The sequence below is a fragment of the Struthio camelus genome, chromosome 14 (genome assembly GCF_040807025.1).
Source record: "Struthio camelus isolate bStrCam1 chromosome 14, bStrCam1.hap1, whole genome shotgun sequence".
Lineage (NCBI taxonomy): Eukaryota > Metazoa > Chordata > Aves > Struthioniformes > Struthionidae > Struthio > Struthio camelus.
The window spans coordinates 9,661,293-9,681,785 of NC_090955.1; the positions used below are offsets into that span (position 1 = coordinate 9,661,293).

The window sequence follows — 20,493 nt, forward strand, 5'->3', positions numbered from 1 at the left end:
CTATGGGTTTAGGCTATTTTAGTAAAAGAACGGGGCTTTAGTGCATACCTATGGGTTATTAACAAAATTTACAATGAATAGTTGACTTGGTTCTGGAATGAGGTCTTTCAGCTCTCTGGGTGAGCAAAGTCCTCTCTGGGTAGGAAGGCTCAGCCAGCCTTGCTTCCCAGTTGCTCATGAGCTAGGAGGGATGGTGATTGCAATAGTTTGCAGAGATGCTAGTGAGGCCAGGGACTGACCTATGCATTGTGCTAATGTACAGGGAAAGCCAGTGCTATTTCAAATTATGTCCACTGTTAACCAAGAACAAGAAACAGAAGATAAGTAAAGAGGGTACTCAGTAACAGCAGTAGGAAATTCTTTGATAGACAGTAACTATATAAAAAAAAAAAAAAAAAGGCTTCGCCCCCGTTAAACTTTTTTGAGTTCTTAATGTTCTGTAAGAAACCACTGTTAAGTCAAAAGCAAACAGCCTAGTGGCTATGGAAAAAACTTTTAGTAAGGTCAGTACAGACTTCTAACAATAGATGCATTTTGAGGAGAAAACTTACCATTCCTTCCACTTATGAAGGCAGTATCAAATACTGTTTATGAATACGAATTGAAAGCAGTTATATTTGGTGTCACAGTCAGTATATATATTTTTCTTAACGCTTGAGTTTTGAACGTTCCAACATTTTGAGATTCTGGTGGCAAACTGCAGGTGCTCCCGTTGACGTAATTGTAACCATCTGTTTGGCAAAGGAGAACTTTTAGAGAATACCTTCTAAAAACAAATATACTTCCCTCATGATGGATCTAAGGAGTAATAGAAGTATCCTGTTTAGGAACAGCACTGAGATCAGCAGTCAGAATAAGATTAGTGAGCTAGCAAAAGAGAGACAATGCTGGTTTGTCCGCAACAAGTTATATTTGTGCCCTGCCTCACAAAAAGAAAGAGAAGTGCAATTTCTGGTGTTTGGCAATTGCTAATTAGTATAAGAAGGTGTGGGCTTAAACTACAGCAAAAAATATAAGGGCTAAGCATTAGATAGGGCACAATTTTTATTTTGAATGAGAATTAAGCATTTAGGTAATTAATGTTGTGGCAAGGCTTTGAAGTTTCCGTCATGGGAAGTCTTTAAGAATAGTTTAGATAAATCTAAACATCACTAGGACTGATACGGGTATAAAGAGCTTCTGCCCTGAAGCAAGATGGATTCACTCAAGCTTTCAACCTTTTTTGTTCTAAGGACCACCACCTGTTTTTATAGAGGAGAGGGAGTGAGAGGGAAAGTCTGTGAACTGTTTGATATCCACAAGGTCATCCTAGTGCCAGTTATCCTGTAGTGTAGGCTATAACAGAATGTGAAAGCATTCTGTTAAGAAGGCATCCGTTTGCTATGGGTGGTATGGTATTGGCACCAGGAGAGAGGTAGAGTTGTATGCATGTATGTGCTGCTGCAATAAAATAGGACCCTAAAGGTATCACCTTGTAATTATTTTTCAGAATTGAATATGTAAAGTGGTTTCTCAAATCAATTTTGAAATACTATACAAGGAGCCTTTTAAAGCTGTTTTTTTCATAAAGCCATGCTGATCTGCGCACTCGTGCTGCAAGCCTTTGATTTTATATGGCTGTGGCCTACACTGACCTTTCTCTGAGTTTGCCAGAAGCTAACTGGCCTAACAAAGATCATCCTATTTAAATACTGGCACATCATGAGCTCTCAGGGATTTCCCTGTGCTTCAAGACATTTCAAAAAAAAAAAAAAAAACTATGCTGATTCAGGGTGCCCATCTCACAACCCTCCCCAGGAGTTTGGTGCATGTAATCTGCTTCAGCAAATACGTTTTAATTCTTGGTTTTCATGGAGGTGATTGTGAGAACCTGTGTGGCTGGAGCCCTCATCTGTGATGTTGGAAAACTTGTTCACGGTGACACTGGACATGTCATGCGTAAATGCTGTAGTCATGCAGCTCCTGGATAAAGGGATTGCCACAAGCATCCCAATCTTGTGCTGTCTTGCAGGGAAAGACCTAAACAAACAGGCGTGGGGTAAGAGAGTCTCTTACTCTGCTCCTGAAGAGTAAAGCCGTGTGTTTGCGTTCAGGTAAGCTCAGCTGTGAGCAGGCTCTTGGCTGCTGGGCACTGCGCAGGCTGCACAGCATGTGAGGCGTGTTCAGAGGCAGACCTTTAAACATCAACAGGATGTTACTAGCAAAACCTTTGGAGCCCAAATGAGGGTAATTGTGGTCTTAATGCTATTTCTAAATGTCACGATGAATTGAAAACTAGAAAGGAGCAGAGTCAAATTTAAAGTAGGGCAGATGTAGTCAACCTTTTGATGGTCCCTGCTCTAAATGCAGTTTATTCCCGGAAGCTATAGACAGTATTCAGATATCCCTTGTGACTTTCTTAACTGTCTCATCCCCTGCTTGGAGGGGAGGAAGAGTAAGAAGGAAATCAAAAGGAGGAGTGTAAGCAGCTGCTAGCCTTGTGATTATCACAATAGTTACATAAGAAACTTAGCTAGCCTGCTTAGAAGCAGACGTGAAGAAGGGCTTTTACAGAGGAGGATCCTTTCTGGATTTAAATAAATAAAAAAGCTTCTGAGCAAATGGAAACCAAAACCTGTTTGAGTTAAATTTGCCCCTCATATAATGTTTGTTCTTTGTGCCATGCTGTTTTCAGTTGTGTAATATTTGAGAACTAGCTTTTTTGCTAGTTTATTTTTAAGAACTGGAAAAGAGTTTCATGGAGAGCAATCAAAACTCCTCCCTGAAGAAGGAATGTGCAAGTCTACCGTGGTTTTACAATGTGCCTGTCACTATGGAGTGCTTTAAGTATGTAAAGGGGGCTTAAGGCACTGTAACGTGCACAGAGGCTCTGTCCTTGCCCTGCTCCTGAGGCAGACCCTGCAGTCAGCTCTCTGCACCAGCCCCACCATGGCACAGGAGGGAAGGTGGCTCTTTTCCAATGTACTCTCCTATTTTCTGCTTTTTAAATGAAGCTTGGAGGAGTTTTTTTAACAGAGTGAAGGGGCTGCAGGTTGGGACTGGCTCTGGAGGAGAGGTACAAAGGGGATTAGTGTTCTGAGTCAGGAATGGGTGAGAGCAAAGGAAAACGTTTCTTGCACGTAGTTACCAAATTGGAATTTTGGTGGAAGCCAGTGGGGTGCGGTTAAAAGGTGTCTGATTAGAGAGAAGATGATAATGTTCTCCGTAGTGAGCTCTAACCCTAGCAGTAGTTCATTGGGAGGGTGCGGAAAGAGGATGTTTTTGTCTATGTGGGGAGGGAAGGAGAGGAGCAAACAAGGCATCATCTCCTCAGGGGAGCGCTGATGGGCTCTGCACACAGACTCCTCAGCATAACAAAGCTCCAGGGAGCACAGGCCCAGAGAAGCAGCTGGTGTTTCCCTCCCAAACAGTCCTTTGGGGATGACGATCACGCTACGGGATGCTTAGGCCTGTTCACCATTCCTAAACTTTCAGACCTACTTTTTCCTTTAAAAAATGGTGGCTGTTTGGGGTAGGGAGGCGAGAGGCAAATGGAATGTAACAAAGGGAGTATATGTTTAAAAGCACTTCAGGACATGGGACTTGTACCAACCACGTTCCTCTGAAATGTCAGAAATGCATGTGGGAGGGGAGCTTGATTCAGACTTCCAGAGCAGCCTTGTGTCGTGAGCTGAGCCCTGGAGCTTTATCCAAGAAGGAAAAATGATGGGCGTCCTGGTCACATAGCTCCTTCTGTGCTTGGCAGAACCTCGGCCAGTGCCCGTGCCTCCTCCGCGGAGCCTGCTCTGACCTGCAGCTGCTGTTCCGCTTCTGCGCATCCTCGTCAAACGTCCTCTCCTCCACAGAGGATTTGCGGCTGGGTGGTAAAAGCAGAATTTAGCCGTTTGCCAGGGACTTCCAAACGTCGGGCAGTCGGTAGAGCAGGCGAAGGGGCGTACGCACCGAACTGCCCGGGCGGTCAGCACACGCGGCGCGGACGGGCGAGTCTAACCGCGCGTTTGCTGATCGCGACAGGGCCCGGCGCGCTTGGGGCACGCGGAAGCTGCAGCGTAAGCGAGAAAAACGGGGGCGTTAATTCCGCCCCGCTCTGTGATTCCCGACAGAACTCAGCCCCAATTCAGAGGAAGGTTTTCAGGCGCTCGGTTCTCCGGGGACGCCGCTCGGTATAGAGAGCGCCGACGTCTGTGCTGTGCTCGCGGCTGGGGCTTTCGGCTTCAAAGGAACGAAGGTGACAAAACCATCGGGCGGTTTAGGTTACGCATCTCCGCTTCGGGCGGTTCTGCTCGGTGGTGCCGTTGCCCGCTCCAAGGTTCAGCCGGGACGGCGTGTTCTTCCCCCGTTTGGTAACGAGAGAGGACTGTGCCCTGCTTCCCTCAGCCTCTGCCAAGGGCGGCCGTGCCGCTGGGGCCCGTTCACCGGTTCCTCGCCTCGACACAGCGTCGCCCGCTCTCCTCCTGCTCCGGGAAACCGCCCCGCCCCTCCGCGCCCCCCCTTTCCCCTCCCCCTCCCCAACCCCGCCGGCGGCAGCCAATGGGGTCCGCCAACTCGGGCAGGGGAGGTGCGGGCTCCGGGACCGCGCGGCGCCGCGGGGGCGTGGCCGCGGAGGGCGGCGGGTTGCGATTGGGGCAGGGCGGCAGCCGGTGGGCGGGGCGGTGGGGGAGCGCTCCGCGGCTCGGTGCGGGCAGCGCGGCTCGGCGGCGGGCGGAGCGGAGGGGAGCGGAGCGCGGCGGCAGGTGAGGGGCGATGGCGGAGGGGGAACCGTGCGGCCCGGTCCAGCCCGGCTTGGCGTGACCTGACTTTGGCCCGGCCCGGCCCGGCCCGACTCGACCCGGTGCGGCGCGGGGGCGCTCCCGGCGCGGGCGGGGGGCGGCAGGTGCCGCCCGGGGCCGCGCTTTGTCTGCGCGTGGGGGAGGGGCGCGGCCCCTCAGGAGCGGCGCGGCCCCTGACGGGACGGGGCGGGAGGCGGCGGCGGCCGGCGCGGCTGCCCGGGCGGGCTAGCCCGGCGGGCCGGCAGCCGCGGAGTCGCGGCGGGGCCGTCGCTGCCGGCGGGGCGGGAGACGCGGAGGGGGCGGCGGCGGCGGCCTCGGGCGCTCACGGCGGAGGTGAGGGCGCCGCGGCAGCGCTTCCCCCCGCGCCGGGCGCCTGCGGGCCGGGCCGGCGCGGGGCTGGCACACGCGGGCCGTTTGCAACAGATACTGCGGTTTTTTTTTTCTTTTGGGTTTTTTTTTGTTTGTTTGTTTTTCCTGAGGCGGAGAAGAGGCACAAGTTATTGCGGGGCTGCGCGGTGTGAGGGAGCTGCGGGTGTTCACACCGGGCTGCTGCGGAAGGCGCTAAAGAAATCTGTTAGTCGGTGAAAGGATGGATGAGTGACGGCAGTGTCTCCGGGGGGGAGCCCCGTACCAGGGGTTAGGCTGTGAATGGCGCAGCAGTAAACAATGGTTGAAGCCAGGCAGTGTTTAAAAATAGAGCGCTACCAGTCAGTATCATCACGCTCCTCAAACTTCAGCCTGGGAGGTAACAATAACTGCCTTCTGCAGAGTTGCTTGATGGTTAAGTCTGTTTTGCTGACTTACAAATGCAATTAAGTTATTAACTTGGGGGAGGCTAAATTGTTTGTGTTGTTCAATCTGGCCAGTATTTTTTTTTTCCAGCAACAGTAAAAAATATGTTAGAAGATAACTTTCTGGTAAACGCAGCACCTTTAACTTCTGGAAGGCTGTTTTTCCCCTCAGCACTTGTTTTACTGTCTGTACTGAAACTGAGTGATTGTATCCTGTTGTTCTGGAGACTTCTTTTTTCCTTTTGAGCAGTGTGCAGCAAGTGTATGGGGCCCCCCTAAGCAGGTGTTTTTTTTGTTACATCAGTGCAATTTGAGATCTTTCCCAAATCTTGAGCTCTAAACTTTCTGTCACTGCTGCTTTAGCTCAGCATAGCGGTCTGGAACAAGAGTAGCTCTGAGAGCATATCCGGACTGCTGCAGTAGTTATGAAGAAAGGGGCTACAATTCAGAGTGTTTCTGCAGCAGCAGGGTCAGTATTTTTATGAACGAGTGCCTTATTCTGTGTAAGGTGGAGTACTGGCTGTGGTCTGCTCGTTTCTGGTGTGACTCCATGAATGGAGGTCACAAGAGTCCTGTGTTGCATACTAAATTCAGAAATCAATGACCATTACATTAATGATGTGTTTACGTGCATGTGACGTTGGCAGCTAAGTCAGTGACAGAGGTGCTCACCCTGCTCCAGGAAGACGCTGATGTATTGAGCTGTTGTGCTAGGTTGTTTTGCATTCTGATGGGGAAATTGGGGTTTCCACTTGGTTGAGGGGTTGTTGAAAAGTGAGCATGGAATTCCATGAGTTTTATAGGGTTTGAGAGCCTTGCAGAATCCCAGGAGAAGAAAGCAAGCAGGTTTTGGACAGAAGTGAAGAATCTGGCAGGGAACCTGACCAGTAGGTAATCTGGTATTGGGCAGATTGCTTCCATACTCATCACAGCTGTGTGTAGCAGAACTAGAATTCGCAAGCAAGGGACTTGCCCAGAATTGAGATTTGGCTAGAAAGTATATAACCTAGTGTGGTCATATATGGAATTTTCTCTTTAAATTTCTTCCAACATGTGAAAAGAGTTAAGTTAGTAATACGATTAACAATATTTAATAAGATTAAAATTACCAGCATAACTCTCCCCAGAAAGGTGGGTGCAGACTGTCAGCAGCTGACCCTCTAATCTCTACTCTCTCCCACGTAAGTGGCTGTACAGAGTTTGGACTCATAGGTTCTGCTTGCTCTTCAGAAAAGGAATATTCTGTCCTCATATGCTGATGCTCAGGTATTGCCTTACCTTTCATGTCCACCAAGAGCATCATATTCCCAGTGGGGCCTGGGATGTTCCCTTATAAGGGCAGAGGGAATAGCTAACAGAGGGTTGTAATTCCCTTTGCTTCGTTGCCAGTCTTTGTGTAAAGCAGGATCGTTTCTGCAAATGCTGCTGCTGGCACACTTGGGCTTTCCTGGCAGCGTCGGTAGAGACTGCAAGGACTGATTGGGTCTGGAAAGTATCTGTTGCTGCTGAAGGTGGCCTCATGTGCCTAGAGAGAGCCTGCTGGCCGAGTAAGGATGCCTCTCCCATGCTGGGTGTGCTCTGAACAAAGAAACACCCACCTGGGTTGCCTGTTGGGGGGGTGCTATCCACCACTGTCCAACTGGAAAACAAAAGTATTTGCGCTTGCTGTCTTCCACTATTGCTGTTTTCTTTCTGGAGTTATTCATCTAGCAGCAGGATTAAATACAGGGAGGCATTATATCTTTCAGCGGAAGAAATGCTTTATACTTCAGTGACACCTTGATCGGGGGGGAACGCATGAGGGGAAGTTCAGAAGAAGGTGAAGTAGCCAATTCCCACAAATGCTTGTTATTTTTAGTGATAAAAGCCCTAGCTCTGGCTCAGTGAGATTCATTTTATTTCTCTGCTGTCATCTTCCACATCTCAGTCCTTTTTGCTTCTCAAAGCAAGCTCATAAGGGCTTCAGTCTCTCCTCCCAGGCAGCCCCTCCATCTGTGTTTTTTTTCCTCTCAAATTTAAATTTGCTGTTTTAACCAAATTCTGAACTGAACTCTCCCAATCTTGTATCAGTGCATCCTGGGGGAAGATAAGACTTTGATTTCATTCCAACTTGGAGGCTTTTCAGGGTGGTATCAGTCAAAAAGGAGGCATGAGCCTGCCTGCTTTCTGGTAAGAATAAGCCCTCTAGATATGAGCTAGTTTCAGGAAGCGGGGTTTGGATTGGTGCCCTTTTTGCTCACCTGGATCTTCAGTGAAAAGTCTTTGTGCTTTGAGTGTTGGAAAGCTGGTATGTTCTGCTGACTCTTCCTGGCATTCCCCATGATCTGTTAAAGCCTTGGATTTGATTCTCATTTATTTGCAGTTCTCTTGAGTATCTGATTGAAACGGTTCATCTTTTGCTGTTCATCAAAACCACAGGATGTCTGCTTTTGCCTTTATGTGAATACGCCAGCTGATCTTTCATTGTGGTGGTATCATCTTCTTTGTCCTGTTATCTAAGTCATCTTTGACCTGATGGTGATGTCGTTAGAGAAAGAAGGATTCATACTGATATTTATTCCAGTGTTGTCTGGTTTTTCCTTTGTGCTGGCAGAGACTATTCAGAAAACTCTTGCACGTGTTTTTCAGGGACAAGAATTTGAGATGTTAGGAGTATGCTGTCATCTTGTGACATGATGCAATTGTTCCAGAAGGCAGATTAGGTTCTTGGTTCAACTGGGAAACAGTAATCTCAAATTTTGCATGAACTTCAGTCCGGCACTGTCGTAAGAGGAAAGAGCTGAAAAGCCTTCTCGCTCAGCCCATTGAGTCCAGGAGCTCTCCAAAAAGCACTTGGAGGGATTTTTGCTAGAACAGTATAAGATCAGCCGTGGTGCTCTGATTTGTGTGCAAGTGTGCTGTGGTGATACCCGAGATGTGCCTTGGTTAATAAACTGGATTGGGTTCTAGTCACTGGAGCTGCAGACTTGCTAAGCTGTGAAGATGCAAAAATGCAAAGCAGGATGTTTCGACTTGTACTGACCTGCACCTTTGACTAATGGAAGAATCACTGTGCTTTGGTGTGATCCCTTTAAGGTGCTGCTTTTTCTCCTCAGCCGCTTAAATAATAAATGCAGAGGACTTGTTTTCACTGCTAACAATTTATTTTAGCCAGGTAGTAACTAAGACATCTCAGCTATTTTGAGATTGCAGGAAGCAATTTACATCTCCCTTTTATGAACCAGAAGGAGCTGGCTTTTTACAAGCATTGGGAGGTGGTGCTATCTCAGAAGAAACAGTATTTCAGTCTAGGTGGATTTGGTTTTGATTTGGCGGTAATTAAATTCATTGTGATTCTGAATCAATTTTATGAAACACAATTTCTCATGTACAGAACTTTAAGGATAAGATTTCACCCTCAAATCCTTGCTCACCACCAAAAAAAAAGGGAGGAGAGGGTGGGGAAAAAAAAAAGAGCTTTGTGTTAGCATGGTTAGCATGGAAGATTTTAGAAGCCAATCAAAATCTGAGGAGGAACATCTTCAAATGCTGTAAATCCTAAGGAAACTCTCAAATGCCACATTTTAATTGCAAGTGAACTTTAGTTATATGCTTACAGTATAAACACAGTAAGTACTGTAAATAACGCTTCTGTGTCTGGCAAATATGAGATTTCACATTGCTTTGGTCTTTGAAGTCTAGCTTTTGAGCAGTGTGGGGTTGCTGCGTTAGGTTTACACAGCCTCTCCTCTACGATGGTGCTGCTTCCACTTTCAAAATTCTTACATCTTCATAGCTATTCTCTTGTAGGAAATGATAGTTTCTTTCCCCTCCTGAAGTATGAGTGTTATCGTTTCATCTTCCTACTTATATTAGTTTCTACTTTATCTTTATGCCAGAAGTCTTTTTTTTGCCTTTGTGTCGCTGAGTCATTTTTAAGACTGAGGTTGTAAATGTAATAATTTTTGGTACTGGTGGTGGTTTGGCTAGCTGGCTCCTCTGCTGCGGACTGGAGTTTAGGAACTGTTTGACCACTTGCTCCAAATACTCATCTGGAATCAGTGGTGAGCTGGCAGGACACGCAGGTGTTAGCTATTAACTAAATGTATTGCTGTTGCTAGCAAGCATTATATCTGCAGGTGCAGAGATTTTCAAGTCATCACTGTTTTCATCCTCTCTTGCGTTTTGTCTTAATTCTGAATTAGAAGACAATGCTGCCTTTGGAGCTTCTGGGTTTTAGTGAGAAAACATGCACGTAGGCTTATCTCAGCACAATGCAATGTTGCCTGTCAATGGAGTTGCAATGATGAGATTCAAACTTCTGCAGAAGTTGCACAAGGAGAATACTGTTTTTCTTGGGTCCTGCCCTTCCCTGCAGCTCTGTTATGGCATTATGAAGGGAGAGTAGCTATCTCCAGGACTGTGCAGGTGGGGGAAGTTGACTGTTTTCAAGCATTTGTTTATGCTGATGAAACTAGTTTTCTGCCTAAATTGCATGTAATTCTATAAATAGAGTGTGTATATTCGGCATCTTATCCCACTGTAATCATTCTGGAAATTACTACTGTAGGAGTAGTGTTTTCAGCTCAAGGCTTCTGCACATATATGCCTATTTCAAGATGATTTTTTGTTTCAAACTATGTTCCCATAGCTCTCCCTTACTGCACTGCTTCTTGTTTTGGATAGGTGACCTGCCTATCCTTTTTGTTGGCCTATGTTGCGGAGTTGCCTTAAATACTGCAGTGCAGCCAGTCTCCTCTCCCCCTTGGTTCTGACTCCCCTGAAATCCTCTGGTATTTGCAACAGCCATGCCCCCATCCTTCTGTGCAGTGTTGTGAGGAGTTTCTGGACGCTCTCCTTTCCATGAAGAAATGCCAAACTGTGTGAACAGCTGGCCAAGAAAATGCTTGAGAGCATGCTCCAGACAGTGCTCCGCAAGTGCTTTGTGTTCAGCTGGAAGTGCTATAGGCAACAAGAATCTAAAACACTGGAACCAGAGCTTCAGAGATGCTCCTGTACCTTCTGGACCAGAGTTTGTCAAGAATAATGTTACCGCTGAAGTTGGTGTGGGAGTTTGGACAGCCTGGAGTTTAGGAGCTTGAAGCACCTCTCTCTTTAACACTTGGAGCTTTGACCCCAAGATTTTGACATCAGATGTACCTTTTGAAAATGCTGGAGAGTGCAGTTCTGTTAATAAATGAGCATGTGTGAGGATTTCAGTAACTCTTCTGGTGTTATCTTTCTGCTGCCATCCACGCACCAGAACTGTGAGCTGTTCTCACCTGTCTTGTGCTCTCGCCTACCCTTAGTAGAGCCAAAAAATAGATGTGCTGGAGAACTGAAGGGCTACAGCAATTCCCGGCCTTTTGAATCCCCTCAACGTTTTGATCTCCATTCGCATGCGGCTTGACTTCTTCCTGTGTGCAGACTGCAGTCTGCCAGTGATTGATTCTGCCCGAGAGAATGGTAAAACAGGCATGTGGCTGAATCAATTGCATGGGAGCTATGCTTGCCACTGTGGGAAATGGAAAAGTAGTAATCTGGGGCTCTATTTATTTACCAACTTCTTTTAGCTACTTTGGCATTTTGAGAGAAATTACTGAAGTGTGAGACTGCAGAACTGTTGAAGGATATAGGGAGAATAAGGCATTTGTGGATTTATATTCTGATCCTTAGTGTAGCTGAGGTTTGAGGGTTTATTTCATGTCTACCTGCAACTATGTGGGAGAGAGAGAGGTAAAGCAAAGATAGAAAGTGCTTTTGCTTTGCAGCCTGCATGTCAGTGCAGCTTTCTCATGGCTACCATTAGAGGTGTGGTTCCCTTGTATGGCTATGCGTTCTGGGAAACTGCAGTCATAACTAGTAGCACTGTGTTTCTTACCTTTTTATTTGTTTCCTTCTTGATCCATTTTTTTCCTAATTTTTTTTTTTTTGAATTCATCACCAGAAAACTTTCTCCAGGTTTGTGACAGCCTACAGACATGCACATGTAATTACTAAGTGGCCCTTGGTGCCTACTACCTGCTTGTCTTCTTGGCAGAGTAGGCAAAATGTAAATTGGAAAGAGAGCAGAGCAGGTCCTCGAGGCATTGCCATCCCTGAGTGTGCCGAGCTCCTTGGCTGCAGTAACAGGCAGTTGGAGCCCCGGTGCTCGAGTATCTGCTCCTGCATCATGCCCAGCATTGCTGAGATAATGTAGAGCTGGATAAAAAGGAGTAGCGAGGTAGAGCAGCTATGCTGCAATTTCTGTTGTCATTCTCTACCTGCAAGGCTGCTCTCCGCACAGCAGAGATGGGCAGTGGGGGCTGTGCGTGCCAACAGTGTGGCCACGCAAGCAGCTGCACTGCAACACCTGGAAGATCTATTTAGCCTGTTATGCTTTCTCTTGGCTTGGGACAGTCAAGTCTCTGTCCCCATAGTGCCCAAGTCACCATGGCCCCTTCCTTCTCAATGCTTAACTAATCTGCGAGGGAAGTGGAAGAGAATGTATTGGTAGCCTCAGTAACAAGCTCAGCAGAGAGCCACAAATATAAAGACTTCTAAAGTAGTTCTGACAATTGCATTTTCTTGCTATTTTTTTTTCAAACTGTTCCTGTGTGTCATAATGAAAGTACTGTGTTCTGAATATTCAGACCTTGTAAATGCATTATATAGCCACAAAATGCAGAAGGCCTCCTTGCCATCAAGAGCCTTGCAGATAATTGTTCTATCTCCCTGCAGTAATGAGGGCTGTATGTTAGGGATGGTGGCATCATGACATTTTCCTTAATGACCCATGTTGATACTGGCCAGTTTCCCACAATGCATAACTAGGCTTTGCAACACCATGGAGAGCTGTCTTTGTTGAAGTCTGTGAATAAAAGTTGCAAAGAGTAGGCAGCTGATGGCCATATTGCAGTCCCATGTTATTTTGAAGCCAACCGTTCAAATCGTCCACAACGTCCTATTACCGCAGACCTCCTATGGCAACAGCTATAACAGTGGATTTATGAATGTCAAACTCATTAGCTACAGACAAATAACAGCTAAATAGTGTTTACCTTCCAGATGATGACAATGATGGGCTTCCTGCTGGGAGGAGTTTGTATGCTGGCATTCTGCTTGTGAAGCCCCAAGAAACAAAAAACACAAACGTTTCTGCTTAAGTAGTTTGGTCAGCAACTGGAGGTCAAACTGCAAAAGGTCTGTGCCGCTGTCCCGTGCGGGTGGTTAGCAGCAGTATGCAGGTCCTGTGGTGGTGCCGTGCTGAGCAAAGCTGTTGCAGGAGAATGACCTGCGCTTGCAGTTCTGAGGTTTAATCCTTTACCTTTCCCTGCACAGCCTCCTGAATTTTTGAAAGCCATTGGCCTCTGCATCTGTTCGCCTTCCTCCTGCTGCTGCCAGTACAGCATGGTCCTGACGGGTGCTGCAGTAACGACTGCAGTGCTCGGTGTTCTCTGCAGGCTGCCTGAGCGTGCAGGATCATCCAAACACAAATGACACTTGGCAGCTCAGTTTGGCAAGTTTAATAGGCATCCCCAAGTGCACTGCGTGGAAAGTACCAGAAGGCACAAGTCCTGGTGGAACTTTGCCCAAAATGCAGGGTGCTTATTTTAAACAGGTACAGATCATAACGCGTGCAGTGATTCACTGCAGTAATAGTTTCAACCAATATAAACGCACAGAGCATCTTTGTTATTCCAAGAATACAATGAAGAATACATCTTGAAAAACTTTTTTCTGTACAGAGAAGGCCTTAAACTTTTTGTGCTTATGCAACTGTCACCTCTGCCCTGGGAACCAGCCTCTGTGATACTGTTTCACTTGCTGGTAACTGTTAGAAACTGTTAACATACAAATTGGGACTAATTTCTTTACCACTCAGTGACCTATAGGCATATCTGTCTCTTGTTGTATTTGTCTTCAGGCTGCTCTTTTGTATATGCTCTGAGAAGTGTTGTCCCTTTTGCCTATTTTGGACGGAAAGATGAGAAGTTTGGGGTGGGGGGGAGAGGAGGGAGAATTAATCTCTTGGAAAGTAAAGTTGTGTAATAATCCTTTTTTCCTGCACCTTCCAAGTGAGCAAAACGCTTCCTTTAAATTGAATACTCTCTTTGTGTGTGTTAATTCCCTTTGTTTTTGTGGGATGTAGAGGTCATTTTGTCTCTCTCTAAACTATGAATAAATCAATAATCTAATCAATTTCTAAAGTAGATTCAGTTAAAGTGGCTATTGTGGTGTGGTTTGGGCTTTAACGTGTGAAGGTGTCTCAAAAAGCTGCAAGATATAGGAGAAATCGATGCAGACTACCACTGCAAATAAACTCTTAGACAAAATTCCCCTACAAATTCTGTCCTGTTCACTCTGTCCATGAGGTTGTCTCCCTCCCAGTCCCAGCACGGCTTCCTCCTGGTGTTTCTACTGAAAGAATAGATTGCTGTGAGCCGATCAACAAAAGCAGTCATGCAGTTCACTGGGGCAGTCATGCATAAATATGGGCAGACTTTCTCCTATTAAAACAGATGGGTAGCCCTCCCTGCCACCAATTTTTCGTAGGCTTCATGCCCCTGCTACTCGGAGCTATGCTGAGAATCTCATCCAAGAGGATCGTGTCCCTGGCAGGCAGCCAGGTGTTCGTGTTCTCAGGTAGCTGGGATGGGGATTTCACAATGACAAGTAAGTGCCTTGCTTTGAAAACACAAAGTTAAGGACTGATAAAGCCACAAGTGTCTCATTCTATCCTATTGCCTTGGAATTGCTTTCTATTGTGAATGATATAACGGGCCCTTCCTGCCTTTCCTCCTGCTGTCATATTGACCTGCACTCAAACCTCGGCCCTTCATCCTGCCAGCACCAAGAGCATAAGCTCTCTGCCCTGTGCCCTGAGCTCAGATGTGCATTTGCAGTATAACACAAAATGAAGACTGTCACTAAATGAAAGTGCTGTTTGGAGGTAGAAGTTCAATGGGCTTCTGTTCATTTAGTATCTGTTTCTACTAGAATAGAAGCTGTAGGAGGTACTCGTCCTCGTGATATGGAATGCCTGGCTGACAAGTCGAGGGGAGTGTTTGTTAACATCTGCAAGGGGTTTATGCTTTTTAAGCAGTGGGCCTGAATAACTCTGATCTCTGAGCAGACCGGACAGGTAGTTATTGCTTTTTTATATATATTGAGGATTCTTCTGTAGGCTCATGTTTGTCTGGTGTGCTCATTCGGAAAGGGCAGCTGAGAAGAACCAGGTAAGTGCATGACAGTAGGTAGCTATATGTGTGTAATGTTGTTCTTAGAGTGTTTGACTTGGAGCTGTACAATGGTATAAATAATTGACCTGTGCCAAAACCAACAGCATAACTCATAATCATTAAAAAATGGCCGACACATCTGAAATTACTGGTTACTGGGGAGATGTCAGAAAGAGATATCTCTAGTACCTGTCTTCACTGGGCATCAGTACTAGACCCTGTGCTGTTCGGTAGTTTGTTAATGTTCTGGACATTAAAGTCCATGCTAATGCTGATTCAGTAGAGAAGTAGACCGACCATGCAGAGGGCATATCCAAAACTGTGGCTGGAAATGATGGGTCTGTTTAGGTTTCCTTGCTTGAAGATCCTGAACAGTACGTAAGTCTTGGAGTGGGAGACTGGGTATTGGATAGTGAAGTTTTCCTTAGAGGTTTTTGGAGAAATGCTTAGATAGTGTCTAGGAAAGGTATGGGGTCTTCCTTGTGCTCCTTATACTCAGCCAACAGTCAGCTCTCTGACTTGGCTAGCTGTAGCAATCTTTGCAGTCTAAGATTTCTGTAGCTCCTTTGTTATACTGTGAAATGGGTCTAATAAATCCATCTGATACAGGCAAACGTAGACTTCTACATGCCGGAGATGCTGACAGTTTGCCAATTGTTTTTGTCGCCAAAGCAGTGACTCTGAAGAGAATGAGGGTGGGGGGGTGGGGAACGATGATCAAATTTGCAAAAAGAGCCCTAAGTTATTCAAGCGCTAAATAAAGTGCTTTGTAATGAGATCTCAAACGGGAGCAATCTCTTGATTTCCGAAAGACTATTGAGAGGTGACTTGGTTAAAGCACATGCATAACTGACCGAGGAGCTACTCTTTAATCCAGCAGAGAAGGAATTAATGGCTTGAGGCGGAAGGCAAACAGAAGTAAGAAATTAGACTGATCTTGTTGCCGGAAAGAATGATAGAGCCATTGGAACAAACTAGCAGAGAGTAATGAACTTCTGTTTTGGCCTCCAAAGGCCTTTAGTTTGGATGTCATAAACCACTAGATTTCACAGAGCTTGCTTAATGGGTTATGTGGTGGTGTAAGTGGATAAAATGGAATGATATGTGCGTATGTAGGAAGCCAGAGTGGTTTTATCTTAAATTATGCGAATCTTCTTTGTCCTGTTGCAATTGATTTCTATTGTCCTGTCCTTTAAAAATAACCCCATGACTAATGCAGTTGTGTTCCTCACCTGTTTTTTCCTCCCCAACTTTGTTCGTATCTAAATGTTATGTGCGATGTAAGTGGTACATCCTTGATAGGAGGAATCTGTTCATGACAGGAGCATTAACTTAGGGTTTGTATTTGAAGTGTTTCCTGAGAACGGAAGCCTTTTGATGCTTCTCACAGCGTTTGTTTCACTGTGGTGCTGTTCTCTCTTTCTGGCTTATCTCGTGGTACTCGTTGATTGTAAACTTTCTAGGAAAGTAGAATTTTCTTAAGCGATTTGCATAGAAACCACTATGTGTATCAAGGAGCAGTGTTAAATTTCAGTTTCATTTAATCATTTCAGTTCCTTTCTTTCATTGATCTTCTCTTGGAGTCGATACGAAAGCACTGTAGAAGCAGCACGCTTGGTGACTTATGTAGTTCAGTCCATGATTCTTTCAGAATAACTTCTGATTGGTTGTTTATAGGCTGAAAACTAATTATAGTTTTGTAAGGCCAGATAAATCATCAGGATCATGTAGTCTGAGCTCTTGTGTAACGCACAGTAGACTTCCATGAATTTAAGCTAAACATCTAAGTCAAGCCTGAATGTTAATAGAGAGTTGTGAGTGATGGAGAACTTAACTTAAAATGCATTAAGCATGGTATCTTGAGAATCTTTGGGAAACAAACCTTGGTCTGCTCATTCCAAATACCTGCAATTTGCAAATCATTAACTTTGTTCTGAATTGGTTAACTAACATGGTACTCGTTCTCTTTGGCTTCTGATTGACTATATAATAGCCAACATCAGCAATCTTGGTCCTATGTTGGGTTCTAATTAAGTCAGTCTGCTAATTAACACATTTGTTTCAAATTCATTACTGCCAATGCTTGCATTAAAGCACTTTGCTTTTTTGGGTCGTAAGGATGGGTGGGAACATCGAGATCAAATTATGACTCTGGTCTTTCCTGTGTGATGCTTTGTGCTCTGCTTTTCCCAAGAGGTCTAATCAGACATGGGGTTGAACAGTGCCCCTTCTGAGAATCTTTAACTGAAAGGTCAAAATGAGCACAAGGAAGGCCGTCAGCAGGGGCACAATCTGTCTCTCTCTCCTTCTGTGTGTGTGTGTGTGTGTGTGCACGCATGCACATGTGTGTGTCTGTGTGTGTATATATTGATGTATGCCCTACTGCCAGTGAGGGTCTTCCCAAGCAGCATACAGCTCTTTGCATGCTGAATCTGTAGCTTACTGTGATTAAATATAACCGACGTATAATCTCATTTAGCAATCTGAGAATTTGTTTATTTGGGGGGAAATCTGTTGTCTGAGAGCTCCTGGCACTGGCCTACTGATTGGGCTGCTGGCTTTCCACCTTATCTGTTTTCCATGAACTGCCTAGTGTGTCTCTGTTAACTGTGTCTAGGTACACCAGGATAGAGTGATTTCCCTTAAAGGAAACAGTTGCTTGCAGATTGGGATCTGGTTCCTCCTCAAGGGTGTGGTGGGGAAAACATACTTTAAAGTGGCTCAAAGTGATGGCTCCTAGGTGATGCTGTGGAGGCTGAATACGTGGGGTTTTTGTACAAATCAGGTCTGATGTATATGGGAATTGTTCACGCTTACCCTATGCCACCTCCTGTCAGTGCACTGAAGGCTCTCCCTAGAAACCCCTTATGGGGAGAGCACAGGTATTGGTAGTGATAGATGTTGAAATCTGGATATTTGCTCCAGCTCTCCATGTGTATCTGGGTTTGATGCCTTTGTTTTAGTAAATTAAGTGATTTATTTTTAAGATCTTGATGGGCCTGTGCCTGATGTAAGAGCATTTGGGACAACTGACTGTTTTGCTATTCTGCTACTTCCACTGTTTCATCCCTGTCTTCGGCTACTTCCTTTCCTTACTCCCCAAATGCAACTGGAAATATGGTATTTAAAGGCCTTAAGCAGCCCACCTAGTCATTCTTGCACCATCTTGCAACCCTTAACGTTGGGAGTTAGTCCTGCTGTTTGTCTGGTAACATCAGCCTCCATTGTTTCCTTGGGCTGCTTTTGAAAAATACTTTGTCTTGCTTTTCTCTGTGTGAGAGATGCCCTGCCCATAAACGTATGCCACCCCACCTAATTATTCTCTTCAAAAATCCTTCATCAGATCTTTCCTGTCATATAGTTTTTTTAAAAAAAACAAAAAACAAAAAAAACCCCACCACTTCCTGTACCCTGGAAACAGCAGTCTCCTTGTTCTGCTGAGCTGACGGCTGGTCATATTGATCAGTACTATTTCCTTTGTCTTCACTTATTTTAGAGTTAAGCTATAAGCTGTTTAAGACTGGGCTATTTCTGTTCTGTGTTTTTGCAGGATTTTTTTACATGAGTCTATTAAATGCTAAAATAAATGCTCTCCTTAAAGGCAGAACTACCATCTGTGTCAGGGACAGAATGATCATTGCTCTGAGGTCCGGTATTTTTGCTCTGCTAACCTGTTTTGGCAAGCACGTTTCTGTGCAGAGGAATCCCTAGGCCAGGGCCAGAACCATGGCCATCTTGAATAAGTTGACTTGGCTTTTAGCAGCTAGATTCCTTATGATCTCCACCTTCTCTCTCGGTTACTTTCTTTTTACGGTAGCTGTGGGTGCTCAGCAGGGACTCGGCAGCCGTGTTTGCTTTAGCTGGGGAGATGTTTGCCTTTACTGCAGAATTTCAGCCTCCAGCTGCTGGGGAAACCTGGAACAGCTCTGTTGATTTATTAGGGCACAGTGTGCCTCAGGAGTGCCTCTCCAAAGGGGCTACAAGTGATGGAATGGGTCCGGCCTCATGCGCGGTGTGGAGCGTTCTTGTTTCTCTTTACACAGGCGCTCAGCAGGAATTCCCCAAAGCAAGGTAAGAAAAATGGTTCACTCCGACTGATTACTTGAGACAGTGTCAAAGTGAGACTTCAGTTAGGTTTCCCTGGCATAGAATCAAGGAGGTGGATGAGAGCTGGAATTTTAAGAGTGTGATTTTTAAGTGAGTTTTGGTGGGAGACTATACTGTTGAATTGCCCGATCAATGGATTTGTATGCTTTTGGTTTGTGTTAAGAGCTGGCATTCCTGTGCTACTGACTGGAGCTTTTTTTCTGGGACTTGGCTTTGGGCCATCTGAATGTTTTGCACTTAGAGGCGAATTTCAGACTTTTTGGATTTGCAGACTTTTAAACATTTTCCAATATAGGTATGGCAATGGGTTTGCTTTTTATTTTTTTTTTTTTTAAATCTTTGCAGGCAACTAAAGTCTGGACTGCAAGTTTTAAAAAAAAAAAAAAAGTCAGATGTGTTTGTGTTGTCTGTTGTGAATTCTCTAGAATACCTTCACCTCTCCGTAATTTGTCCCAGCTATCTGAAGTACACCCTTTGCTTTTCTTTCTTGTCTGGCATAGACGTGCAATATGTGTGATGAACTTTTTGTTTCTCCTGAGATTTTGATGGCAGTTGCCCACGCTGATCTGAAACCGACACCTAGGAAACTGCTGGGCATTCCTACACGGTAAGGTGGACAGCCAGTCACTTTGTGTTGATCTAGTGTTTGGTAGTTGCAGAGTAGGTTGTGTTTATGGGGCATCAGTGCTGAGAAGGCATTTCCTTTCCTGGCTGAGGTAGAAAGACTGTCCGTGTACAGCTTTCTTCCTTTGCTTTAACATTCCTTGAGGTTGTTTCCTATTTTACAAATGCATCTTTTGAGACCTGCCAGGAAAATGTCTTTCTCAAAGGGAAATGGAAATTTCTGAGCTCACGGGGGTGGAAAACCTTTGGGTCTGTGTTCCCTGAGTGAAAAGGGGATTACCAACCAGCCATTCTTCAGCGCGCAAAGCAGCGGAGGAACGTCTGCAGAGACTCTCCCAAAGTTACTGGCTTTCCTGAAGAGGCTACTTGTTAATGAAGTTAAGTGAGATCAGTCGCATCCTTTTTAGCTTCTGTGCATCAAGTATGGAGAGGACAATTTAACTTTGAACTCAGTGGGCGCTTTTCTTGAAGTAGATGTTTACAAACAAGTCCAGAGCCAGTGTTCCTATGTTATCGTACATAAGAGAATTGATGGTTTTGTGACTGCGTTTGGCCCTGCTAGAAAGCAGGGTGAGGGAGGCAACGCTGGTTTTCCGGAACTATTTGAAGGGCTCAGAAATGAGGATGGTCTGCTGGAGAGATGCAGATGGCTCATTTTCATTGGGGACTCTAAAACCTGCCGTAGTGCAAACTGCATCTTAATAGAAAGATGTGAGCCAAAGCCTGCACATCTCTTCCTCCTAATTACCACAGCCCAGCTGCTGCTGTCTCTTATGCTTACACATCTGAAAGGTGACAATGAATTGCAAAGCAATAGTAGGGAGGTTCCTTTTTTCTTTTTTTTTTTTTCCAGCTGTATTCTAGAACAAAGAAGTCATTCAACAAAGAGACAAGAATATCCTCATGAAAATAAAATCTTTTTCCAGGACCACAGTAGCTCTTCATGAGACCAGTGGGATTTTTGTAATTCTCAGTGGTTTGACTCCTGAGTGACCACGGATA

General features: G+C 45.4%; 1 protein-coding gene across 2 annotated transcripts in view; it reads left to right on the forward strand.

Annotated features, from left to right (window-relative positions):
• The first annotated feature begins 4,678 nt into the window (after positions 1-4,678).
• The window catches only part of PLXNB1 (plexin B1), an 82,624-nt gene continuing 66,809 nt past the window's right edge, over positions 4,679-20,493 (forward strand). The window contains exon 1 of one of the 2 annotated variants that reach the window (XM_068907357.1): positions 4,679-4,733. The gene's annotated coding sequence lies outside the window, so the exon portion shown is untranslated. The remainder of the gene's footprint in view (positions 4,734-20,493) is intronic. The other variant, XM_068907358.1, reaches the window with a different exon arrangement.